Consider the following 13,041-nt stretch of genomic DNA (forward strand, 5'->3'; position numbering starts at 1 on the left):
ACAGCCTCAGGGTAGATGTAGAGTATAAAATATGAATGATGAAGAAATAATCAAAAATAACAAGAATCATTTTCCTCACTGTTCTTTGGAGACCTGCCTATATATCAAAAACAGTCAGCTTAAAAATTTATGCTTCCATCATTCATTCAAGGTCAATGATGATATTGACTTTGGGCCAAGAAAGAAGAATCCAAAGTAACTGAATTTCAGTAGAAAATAAACACAGCTTTCAGATTTTTGAAGCCATTCTTCCAGGATATTTTACTTTGCACCAGATCCCACAGTAGAGAGAACTGAGGTGAATCTCAATAGTAATTTTGGAGCATTGTATTATCCACAGAGATTATTTTAGAAATAACATAAATTATAGGTAGAGAGGCCTCACAAGATTATGAGTTTTATTGGTTTAAGATTTTAATCTAAAACCCTTTTCTTTTCCCTAAGTCTAAAAGACAATTAATAACTTGACAAATTGTTGTAAAACAAATATTTTCTGTTGCCCTGGTTTGATTGTTCCTCCAAAACTCATGTTGAATTTTAATGGTCATTTTTGCAGTCAGAAGGGGCCATAATGATGTGATTAAACCATGATACATTTGCCATCATCCATGAATTTATGTTGTTGTGGCAAGGGGATTTAGTTACATCAAAAATGAGCTCCTGATACAAAGATAAGTTAGGCAAGATTTTCTTTTTGTACATTTGCTTGAACTTCATGGGGTGACCATCACCATATACTGGTACTATATTCTCAGCCTTCAGAATGATGAGTCAATTCACCTACTATTATTTATTAACCACCAGTGTGTGCAATCTAATTGTAATGATAGAGATACATAAAATATATCTATATAAAACTCAGTATTTTGTGCAGTTCTCATGTGTCAATATTCTGTAAGGAACCATGCATTACTTTAAAGACTCAATGTAAATTGCCCAGATCTTTGTTAGTTGAATAGCTCTTTTTTTTTTTTTTTACATTTGTGTTTTAATTTTACACATCAGCCATGGGTTCCCCTGTCCTCCCCCATCCCATCCCAGCCCCACTTTCCCCCCAGTCCCTCCTCTCCCATACTGTCCATTCCCATCTCCTCCAGGGCCTCCTGGGCCAGGCCCCAGGTGGAGCTCCAGGAGTCCAATTGTCGACAAAGAGGAGGGACTATAAGAGCGTGAATTGTTGAATCCAAGATTGGAAAAGCACAGGGACAAATAGCCAATCGAATGGAAGCACATGAATTATGAACCAAAGGCTGTGGAGCCCCCAGCTGGAACAGGCCCTCTGGATAAGTGAGACAATTGAATAGGTTGAAGAGCTCTTACAGAGATCACAATGTTGTTTCATTTTGTTTTCTATTTATTTCTCCAGTAGTATAAAACAGTACCATTATTTGGTACCAAAAACATGTAAATGAAATAAATTATTGAGGAATAATGCTTATATAATGTGGTAAATTCATACTGATATATTTTCACCAAAAAGATGAGTACTTTGTAGCAAGTTAGTTTCTAAATCTCTACACACAGTGGGTTGAGTCAATCTTATATTTAAGAATGATTACATTGAAGCTTACATGTAGGTTATATATATTGGAGAAACCTGTTGGCTAACTTGATCCACATAAATGTTTGGTAGAGAAGCTGTTTTTTAGAGAAGCATCTAGTTTTATAAAATGGAGCAGAAGTCCTGCATCTTGAGATTGTAATTGGTGATTTGTCATTGCTAATATCGGTATTTTAGCTATCTACCTATAAAGCATACTACAGTGTGTGGTCCACTGAAGATTTTCATAAAATTACCCCTTGACAAAACCAATAAAACTGAGAACAATAGTAATGAGTGCAAAGGAAATAATAGGTTAAAATATAGCATTCAACATCATCAAGGGTGCAAAAAAGACATTTACGAACATGAGACTTTTGTTGTCCCTCAAGAAGGCTTATACACATTTCAGTTTGCTACCCATTCACAAACACCATTATTGATCACTGAGACTAGGCATCACAGATATCTCCTAAGAAATTATAGGATGAGTAAGGAAAGAGCTCTAGGAAGACATGTTTACCCAATCATGGAATGTAATAAGTTCTGTAGTGGCTTTGTCCAATACAGAATTGAAATTCATCAAAAATATACTCTTCCATGTTACTTAGAAATTTAGCCACACTTTTGCTCAAAATGAATAAGCAATGGTATCAGTCATGTGCTCTCAAAAGCCATCTGTGATCATCAGCTTTCTGTGCCAACTGGGCTGGGCTTTGGCCTTCAGCTCCTGGAGCACTAATCAAATGTTGAGAGAACACATCTTGTGATGGTGCTCCAGTCCATATGCAGTCTTATATTATGAATATTATTTAAGAAACACATCAGACAAGGTCTTAAAATGGGACCTTGGATTTCTCTGGCAGAAATTCTATCCTGAGTTCTCAACTTCTGCTTGAGAGATGAGGGCTGCTTTATAATGACCTCAGGCCATTCTTTGTGAAATATATCTTTCTTTTTTTTAGCACATGAAAAGATGGACTTCTTACTTATTTTTGCAAGAAGAATTAAATCTTGCCCAAATATTTGATACTACAGGGCACACAGCTTCTTCCACATTTTTCAGAGTTTATTGACATTTTGATTTTATATTTTCCTTTTATTGAAAATGTTTTTTCTCAAATGATATATCCTGATTATAGTTTCTCTTTTCTCTATTTCTCCAGGATCCTTCTCATCTACCTTTCTTTCTCTCATTAGGAAACACACAGGCTTCTCAGGAATAATGATCAAGTTTTAAAAAAATATGATTCTAGATGTTCTATCCTTATCTGGTTTAACCCTGACTGAAATGTCATTTTATAACATGAATGAAGAGTATGAACAGAGTTACTTAAAAAAATCTGAATTCTATTTTGTTCATTTGCTTGATTTTGAAACAAATAATTGAATTTATTTTAATCACTTATCCACATTTTTAAAATATATTTTAAGTTCAAAGTCTGTCAGAGTCATTAAGTTTTGAGTAAAATAATAACAGAGAGCAGTTTGAAGACACACCCACCACCCTATAACTATTTTCCTGGTGGTCTCTGGAATGTGGTTGCCAGCCAGAGTACCTTCTATGGAGAATCCAAGCCAGTGACAGACAGACACAGTCTCAGTAAACCAAGATATGGGGCAAATGAGGAACAACACCAACAATTTCGCTCTGGTCTTCACAATGTTTGTTCACATACATGCATGGGTAACTGCACATACACATGTTTAAGCAGACAAATACACACACATGCACATACATAGAGACACACAGATTTTGCTTTGATTTTTATGAGGGTTTTCTATAACACGCATAAACTGGGATATCTCTCAGTACAACTGTCTAGATATGTCTATTTATATATATATATTTAATATTACATATATATAATAAGAGTATAATATGAATAAACAGGTATATTAATTTCATTACTTAAAGGAAAGCTAACCTGTAAGTTAAAGTTACTTCTGTGTGTATATTTCTACAAGATTTAGAAATTGGTCAGGAAAAATTTGACCTAATCTATTTTAGTTATCCAGATCCTTGAGCTGAAAAACTAATCTTCACTCTTTACCATCCAATAGATATCTCTGCATATCCTCCATCCTTCTTCATATTCTCCAGCCTTCTACATATCCCCCATCTTTCCATATATCCCCCATCCTTCTGCATATCCCCATTCTTCTCCATGCTTACACAATCACACATTCATCACCTAAGTTTGACATCAGTTAATGATTATTTAAAAGTTCAGAGCATAAGACTTCACTTCTAGTAGAATTAGGTGTGAATATTTCTCTCAGTGTACAGCTGGATGCCCTTCCAAATCATGGTAGGTCTCCCTTTATATTTTTCTCATTAAGGAAATAGAAATGGGCAAGTAAAAATGGTTATAAAAATTAAATTTGAAAGCATAAGGTGTTGAGCATAGATCTTAACCAACAAAGTTTCCTAAATGGTGGGTGTTTTTTCTAGTGAATGGCAAATAGTCATTATTAGTAGCAATGATCTTTCATAGAATCATATAATGGCATGAGACACACAAAAGGACACTAAACATGACATCATGGAGTCTATAATGGGTACAAACCTAGGAGACAGATAGATCTCCCATATGATAGTTATCTCTATGAAGAAAGAAGAGTTTCAGATATCATGCATAATGAGATCTACAATGTTGGCTGAGACCCTAAATCACATATGTCTGTGAGTCTGTGTATGAATCCAAATGCATTTAAGTATAAAACTATTCTAAAGTATTGCATATATATCTTTAGTCATCAAATTATATCATTAAAACAGATAATCCCTGCCCATTGTTAATCTTCAAACTAAGAATCATTAACCACTGTAATTCCTCTCTTCTATTTTTAATTTTATACATCATATGGTAAAAGACAGTACATCATACTCAAGCAGCATGATTTCCCTCAAGTTAGCCTTGTTATAAAATTGCTATGCTGTTTGCAGTTTTCAGCCTATAAAATACCAATGCATGCTTGTCATTATCTTTATTTTATATTGGCCATGAAGTATGAGAACACTCTTAAATTCAATTCAAAACAACGTTTCCTGAAGATCACTCTGAAATTAAAAACATCATTTTAAAATTTAGTTGATGTGGGTTCCCACAACAATACTGATGCCTGCAATTTAAAGTCCTTGTTAGAAATATGAATTACTTTGTTATTGCAGATGTCTCATCATAGTAAAAAAAATCATACACAACAAAACACCTGTGTAACAAATAAAGCTTTGTAAAAAAAAACAAAAAAAAACAAAACAAAACAAAAACAAAAACAAAACAAAACAAAAAAACAGTTGCATTTCTACCCGTCAATTATACTGTTCAAAAAGAAAACATTAAAGCATTTCCAGTTTTCTCACATCTAAATCAATACATCCATAAATGTTCCAGGCATTGAAAACATAGGGTCAAATCCTGCACATTTTATAACACTCTGGATTTATATTGAAAATCAATGACTCTACTTACTAAGTATAAAGAATATCAGTTCCTAGATACATTATGGGGAAGCCTAAATCACAGTAAATCTTCAAGTGTGCAGTACTTGCTGGCACCTTAAGGCTTTTGAAACCATGGTCAAATTGTCTAGAAATGTATCAAGTATTCCTGAGTTCAAGTCATGAGACCGAAAAGGGAAAAGTGAAAGCCCTGTCCAATTTGCTTTACCAATAGCTGTTATTGTTTCAAACCAAAAAAGAAAGATGCATGATATTTTTGAGGTTAATATCAGATGCAGTTACAAATCTTTTTGGTCATATATGTTTAAATTCCCAACTGTATTTAACTTATTTTGCCACAAAGATGTAATGATGTAATGGTGGTAATAGAAGCTACATTTTTGAATCTAGATTCCTTCAAACCTTTAAAGAGGCAAATTGACAGTTTTAGGCTGTTCAATAATAAGCTAATTAATTCATATCATGGAATAATAAGGTAGAAAAGTAATGAGTTACTCCATGCTGATTAGATGCTCATATTACATTACAGAATTCAGAAAAATAAAATGTAGAGCTAGATTATTTAACTCTCAATGAGTACATTTTATTGGAGGATGTAGTGGATAGCCATCCCAGCATTGGACTGGAAGTTCCAACCCCCATTGAGGCTTCAGTAATGATCACGCCCACAAGGTGGGGCAGAGGAGGGAGTGGAAGACCGAGGATCAAGAGGAGGGCTCTCTCTTGGTTCTGGGACCCTGGACACTGGAGGTAGACCGAGCAGAGTTCTCCAGAGAACACCGCCGGACTGCGCTATACCTTTGACAGACCCTGCAACCTACCCCTTCATTTGTAAGTTACCCCACAAAATAAACCTCCCTTTTAACTACATAGAGTGGCCTTAATAATTTCACCAATAATTGGCGCCCAACGTGGGGCACGAACCCATGACCCTGAGATTAAGAGTCTCATGCTCTACTGAAGCTGGCTTTGGAGATGGAACTGGCTCACTCCTTCTCTAAACCCAAGCATATTGATAAAAAAAAAAAAAAAAAAAAAAAAAAGGTTGAGAGATTCTTCAGTCCCATATCAGAAGAGCCCTCTGATGTGAGACAGAAGGAAACCAATTATAAGGGACCATTATCTCCAAGATTCTAATTCTCTCCATGCTTATTCTTGATTTCTTGGAATCCTTTCTTCCATGTCATGACATCTTTAAATCCAAACCTTCCATTCTGATAAAAAATAAGTTTTTTTCCAATTTCAATCTCTGAAGTCTCCAGAAGGAAGATGGGGCCCCAACAACAACAACTCTACTCAATCCAGAATGATGCCATGGTAATCATTATCATACTACACTTCTTGCCAGAATTTCAGACTATCTTACCCATTATTCTAAGAGTTGCTGCAAAATCTACAGTTAGTCTAACTGAGATTTAACTATCTTAGCTTTCTCACAATACCCAACAGAGATACCATCACCCCCTAAACAGCAGGAAGCAATTCTAAGAAAACGATGCCCCTTATCCCTTAGGTTTCATGTTTCTCAGGGTTATGGATAATGGTTCTAGGGTTGGGGGTGGAAGAAACTGTTAAACTCAGTACTCTCCTTAAGGAAAGAAAATATGTCTCAAAAAAAAAAAAAGGGAAAAGAAGAAATGGAATGGATATATATATAAGATATTATGGTAGACTATCACATACATTAGTAAACAAATTTAGTAATATAGCAGCCTTTGCACTGTTATGAATCTTATATGTTGATACAAATATAAACTTTTTATATTCCTATTTAAGTTCATTTGTATATTGATACAAATACAGAACTATGGTTGTTATATGTACACATATTTTTACTCTTATTTGAAATATTTGTATATTGATACAAATGTGAATTTATGTCTGTCATACTGTATGTATGTTCTACTTCTGTTTAAGAAATTCTGTATACTGATATATATTTAGGATTATTATCATATTGCATATTGCACTATACATTCCTACCTCTGTTAAAGATATTTTGTGTATTGCCACAATTTGAAGTCATTGTCCTTTTACTGTACATTTGCTTACAGACTGTTTGCCTTATTTGTAGGAAGCCTTAGTCCTTAGGTTGTTTAGGTAGATGAGACTTACAGAGTTATTGTCACCTATGCTTGTCATCTCTATAATTATGTTAGTTAGGTTATCCAGATTTATAAATACATAGGTCAGATGGACAGGTAATCTTCAAACACTTCATGGACCTAGAGAATATGGCATTTAAATAATTTAGAATTCTGTTGACGTGAGACACAATTGCTCTTGGCAGCACCAATTTGATCCCAAGAGAATGTTGGGCTTCTAAGACATTTCCATTTGGAAGTTTGTCTTCTTGGCACAAAATGGCCTACTAGACAAAGAACTGCCCTTGCCTCAACTGCTGACAGTACAAATGCTGGTCTTTCTGGACAAGCAGGACACAAGGAAAGCGAACACCATACTTTGCCAAGACAGGGTAAGATGGTCTTTCAGAATTCCTGCTTCTGAAAATGGTCTGTCAGATACTCTAGGCCTATAGCCAATTTGAATGCACCAACGATGCTGAGAAACATTAGGTGACTGTCCAGGGTGCTAGCTGTCTCTGTCTACTCTTGCAAGACTCCCGAAAGTTGCTTGCATCCTTCTCCCATTTCTCAGGTATTATTATATTCCTTCTCAGGTCTTTGATGAGGTTGGAGATTAACAGTTATAGTTACAACTTAGTATATATACATATATAATATCTTAGATAGAATATATTAAGTATTAGACTCAGGTTCTTTAGGATAGGACACCTTTTGAAATGATCCTTGTAACATGCCACCTACCCATGCCCTAGACTTCCCTGGATTTTACTATGTGTTTTTTGCTTGATATTGTTTGCACTTATTGTAATTCCAACTTATCTAAGTCATTATTAAAGTCATTGTGCTTGGGGAGAAAAATAACATGGATCTGTTATGGTGAGAATAGTGTCTTTCCCAAGATTATATGTAGGAGAAATGTTAGCATCAACCCACACTTTACACAGGTTTTCATGGACATAATTAGTTAAAGAACTTAGGATGAAAACATTCTGGATTTATGATGAGCACTATACAACTGAATAATATTTAAAATATTAACATTTGATTTTTATGATTTTTTTATTCCACATGACTTTCATTAAATACAAATTATTCTATGATATGGCTGTCTGATTTTCTATTGGCTAAAATTATTTATAATTTTAAACACTATTTTCTATGAAAGTAAGACTTTAAGAAAAATGATTTTTGTTTGAAGTATTGCAAAAATAGGATTATGCCTTAGAGTAGGTCCTACAATTTGGAAAACTGGATCTCTATTGTGTCTCCTTTTTAAAATGTGTACACACAATTCATATATGCTTATATGTATGTGAACATAACACATACACATGTTGTTGTCCATGAACATCCTTGTATGTTATGGCCTATGATAGTATTTGGGAGTTCATATTACTCAAGTGTTTCCTGAATACAGCATGCCACTTATGTTTATCATTGACACCTTAATCAAAGAAAATAACCACTAATTTAACTTCTGTTTCCCTATTTGCAAAAAGATTGAACTCTTTATCATGTTTGTTAGCAATTTATCATGCTTTGAATTGAATTTCCAATCCTTAGTATCTCCGTTTTATTCACCCTTTATTTCATGAGCATTTTTTCATATTTTAATGTTTTTATGTATACAAGAAATCCAGTGATGAGAAACTGTCAAAGACCCAAAACTTTGTATTCTGTAAAAAGTAGACTCAAAGTGAAAGATCTTCATATGTCTTTATGTCTATTATTTAATATTAGAAATATTAAAACCTTTTCAGCAATACTTTTAAAACAGTGATTTTTTTTCCTCAAAGTGACCATGTCTTCTTAGGTTTTTCTTATAAGCACACAGTCCTTACTTTATCATCAATTATTTTTATTTTTCATATTATTTTTTCATGGTTGAAGAAAATGCATCACAACTGTTTTTTTTAAAGCTTGACTTTTAAAAAGCTTTATACTAGTATGTTAAAATGTCATAACTGATTTTTAAATTCAATACCTACCTAGAATTTTGTCCCATTTTAAAATAGGCAGTGTTATATTCTATAATCTACCTTGAAAACATTCTTACAATTGCCATAAGATTATAAAGACAAAATTCCCATGGGAATAAACTATGTTCTTCTGAAGGCAATGATTATAGGTTAAAGAATAGACAAACAGTATGTGTGTGTGTGTGTGTGTGTGTGTGTGTGTGTGTGTGTGTGTGTGTGCATGTATATTCATGGTATTATTTTTAAAAATCTGCTGGATGTCTGTACAGAGGAAAAGGAAGAATAAGTGATTAATTTCTCTACTTTCAGTGGTAGTTTATTCACTGGACACAGGTAGATTTATATGGAAAATCAATGAGTCCACTTACTTACTTACTACAGAGAATATCAGTTTTCATTGGCCTCCAATCACACAATCATGTGCTACAATGCTGGGATGATTTATCTTCATTGTCAGCTACATTTGATTTAGAATGACTTGGGAGACCTTTCTCTGAGAAAATCTTTACATCAGTTCCAGAAAAGTTTAACAGAGGTGCAAAGACCCACCCTGAACATAGATGTCACCTTCCTATGGGTTGGAGTCTCAGACTGAAAGAACTGAACATAGCATTTGTGTGTCTCAGCTTCCTAACTGTGACCATTACCTCATGTTTCTGCTACCATAATTTTCCCTTCATAATGGAATATACCTTGAAAATATGAACCAACATAAATCTTATTTTCTTAAATTACTTTGTCAAGTATTTTGACACAGCAACGAGAAAAGTAACTGATACAGAAAATTGGTTCTTATTAATTGGAAGATGATGTGATAAAACTTATCATATGGCATATGGGCATTTGGAATTGGTCTGTGGGAGAAATGTAGAAGAGTTTAGAGCTGCAGAGTAGAAATGCCCTTGAATATTATAAACCAAGCCGTTCTGGCAAGAGCGTGAATATCACACTCTCCAGTAGGCATCTCTGCCAACAGAGATGCAGTCAGTGAAGTTTGTGCTTGGGAGGTTTCAGAGGGGAACAAAGACTCTACTGGGATCTGGGCAAAATGTCTTTCATGTTACATTCTGCCAAAAATCTGTTTGCTTTCTGTCCATGTCCTGAAAAACTAAAATGAGGTCAAATTTAAAGGTAATGGATTAAACAGTTTGCTATATTAAGAGTATAACATCCAGGCTGCAAGCTTGGCTGGAAATAGAAACAGTAATTCTTAAAGAGATTGATGCCACCCAAAAGGAACCTGCTCTTCTGCACTTGCAAAATAGTAAAGGTGTACTTAAGGCAACTCATCAGGGGTTCCATGCTGTAAAAGTGCAAGTTTGATGAAAGAGGGTGTGAACTGAGAATTATGCTAAAGGAGTTTCTGGATCAAAACAACCACGTCAGGGAGTTGAGTTGTCAAAGAAAACAGAGACTATGAGAGATGTGGCACAAGGCACTCAGAAATGTATCTGCAGCTGGCAGCAGGTAGTGTTCTCCATGTGGTGCTGGTCCTCCAGGCATTCTAAATATGAAAGGGACAGTGACTATAATATGAAGGTTAGAACCAAGGTTCTAGAAAGCTGCTGAGGTAAAACATGGCAGGGTTAGATACTCCGGAAGAAAGCTTGAGTTGGGGATGAAATTCCATTGTGTTAAACTGGGAGAGTGAAAGTCACACCTGTAGAGATTGGGATGTTGCTTCTGCCAGAGACATGAGCTAAATGCTAAGGAAAGCTGAGGTTACGGAATAGAACCAACACAAGGGGAAGCACTATGTTTTTAACTTGTAGAGGAGTTGCATGTGTGGGGCTATCCCAGGACAATGGGGACCAGGTGATGTCTCTAAGAGTTCCAGATGCTGGCCACAGAGCTTAAGGATTTGGTGGATGCCTTTCTCTGTTCTATCATACTTTGAGATGATCTTTCATTATTATGTCCCAAATACTCCTTCTTGTAACAAAATGATTATTTTTTATAATTACATATAAGTACTTTTTTATTTATTAAATATGAATGCAAATATTGGGTTTTACTCATGTTTCCTTAAAACACAATGAATAATTTTGTTTTTCCATATTAAGTGTTCAAAAAGTGCCATGATAAAAGAGAAACATGTTAATACTAACACACACACACACACACACACACACACAGACAGAGAGAGAGAGAGAGAGAGAGAGAGAGAGAGGGAGACAGAGACAGAGACAGACAGAAGAATGCCAACAACTCATTGGCATTATTGCAATAAACAAGACAAAGAACAAACATTGTTTGTATTCATTATTTAAATGGATATTATATCCTAAGGGATAAAATACCTAGTAAACAAAAATATGAATAAAGAAGATGTTGGTAAGTTAAAAGTTCATGGTAGTAGCTTGTAAATCATTATTTGTTTTTGTTTTGTTTTGTGTTTTTTGTTATTTTTTTACAAAAGCTCATGGATAAGATTGTTTTGTGTCTCATAAGAGACTGGGCTTTGGGCCTTTGAACAATGTTAGAGTCATTACAGTTTTAAGGATTTTACAAAAGAACTACATTTATTTTCTACTGTTAGAAGTTCTGAAGTTGTTGAGAACCAAGTGTAGAAAAATTATAGTTTCAAAATTAAATATTTAGGTGTCAAGATGACAAGAAGTGGATCTTGTGTGTGTCTTTAGGGTGTGTGTGTGTGTATATAGGTGTGGCCATCCATGTGTGCATAATGTACATCAAGTTTATATCAGGTATTCTTCTTGTTAATCACCAAAGGTTTTTTTGTTTGTTTGTTTGTTTGTTTTTTTGAGAAAGAGTCTCTCACTTATCTAGAACTCATTAACTGATTATACTGGCTGGCCACTGAACTCCAGGGAGCCTGATTATGCCTGCTGCCTTGGTGCTGGGGTTATGGGTGATATGCCTCCTCATCTGACCTAGTATTTTTATATGAGTGCTATTCATCCAATCTTGAGTTTTTGTACTTGGACACCAAGCATTTTACCTACTGAGTCAGGAGTCAAATTTGGATAATTAATCTTCATTGTTAACATGACTGGAATTAGAACCATTCAGAAGACACATCTCTGGAAATGTCTTTGAGGAAATTACCAGACAGGAAGGCAACCCTACCAAGAATATAGATGGTTCCTTTACAAGCCCTTGGGCCCCAGACAAGAAAAATGGAAAGTGAGTGGATTACCAGCGTATAGTTTTTCCTCTTCTTGTGACTGTGGGCACAATGTAAGCCTTACACTCCTTACCATGCTCTATTTGATATGGTGCACTATACCAGTGGTACTCCACCTTCCAAATACTGTGACCCTTTAACACAGTTCCTAGTGTCGTGCTGACTCCCACAATAAAATTATTTCATTGCTACTTCATAACAGAAATTTTGCTACCTGTATGAATAGTAATGTAAAATATCTGATATTCCGGAGATCCAACAGGTTGAGACCACTACACTGTACTCTTCAGCAATGAACCAAAAGATGTTTTTGTCAGCCACTGTCACAGCATTGAGAAAAGGAATGCATACATGTATCACCCCTAATTTGCTCAGTATCTACTTTGAGTAAATGTGATGTACCATTACACCATACTTTGAGTAGTTGCAGTGTATCGTTATACTATCTATGCTTTTTGCTGAAGGACATCAATAAGTCTCAATCAATGACTAGGCCTATGAAACACTGAGTCTTGCTATCTCCATCACATAAAGTGATGATGGACAAGGAGAGTTCCAATTAGCACTCACCAAAAGCCCTGGCTTGCAGGAACTTCCCTTGAGCAATGCAGTAGTCAACCACTTAGCCAATCACAGACAACTGCACAGTCTTTATCAAGCTACTGATTGTGGGACAGAGTCATTTTTTATGATCTCCCAGAGACATTCTATCAAGGATTGCAAGTAAGTCATTGCCAGCAAGCTCAAGAACATATCACCATTTTTTAGGCATCTCCCTATTCCTCTCTCTCTTCACTTATTCACTTATTCTTGTATTCCTG

At 35.1% G+C, this 13,041-nt stretch overlaps 1 protein-coding gene across 2 annotated transcripts in view; it reads right to left on the reverse strand.

Annotated features, from left to right (window-relative positions):
• Dcc (DCC netrin 1 receptor) overlaps window positions 1-13,041 on the reverse strand; it is a 1,150,309-nt gene that overhangs the window by 191,632 nt on the left and 945,636 nt on the right. The window lies entirely within an intron of this gene.

Source organism: Onychomys torridus, chromosome 13 (genome assembly GCF_903995425.1).
Source record: "Onychomys torridus chromosome 13, mOncTor1.1, whole genome shotgun sequence".
Taxonomy (NCBI): domain Eukaryota; kingdom Metazoa; phylum Chordata; class Mammalia; order Rodentia; family Cricetidae; genus Onychomys; species Onychomys torridus.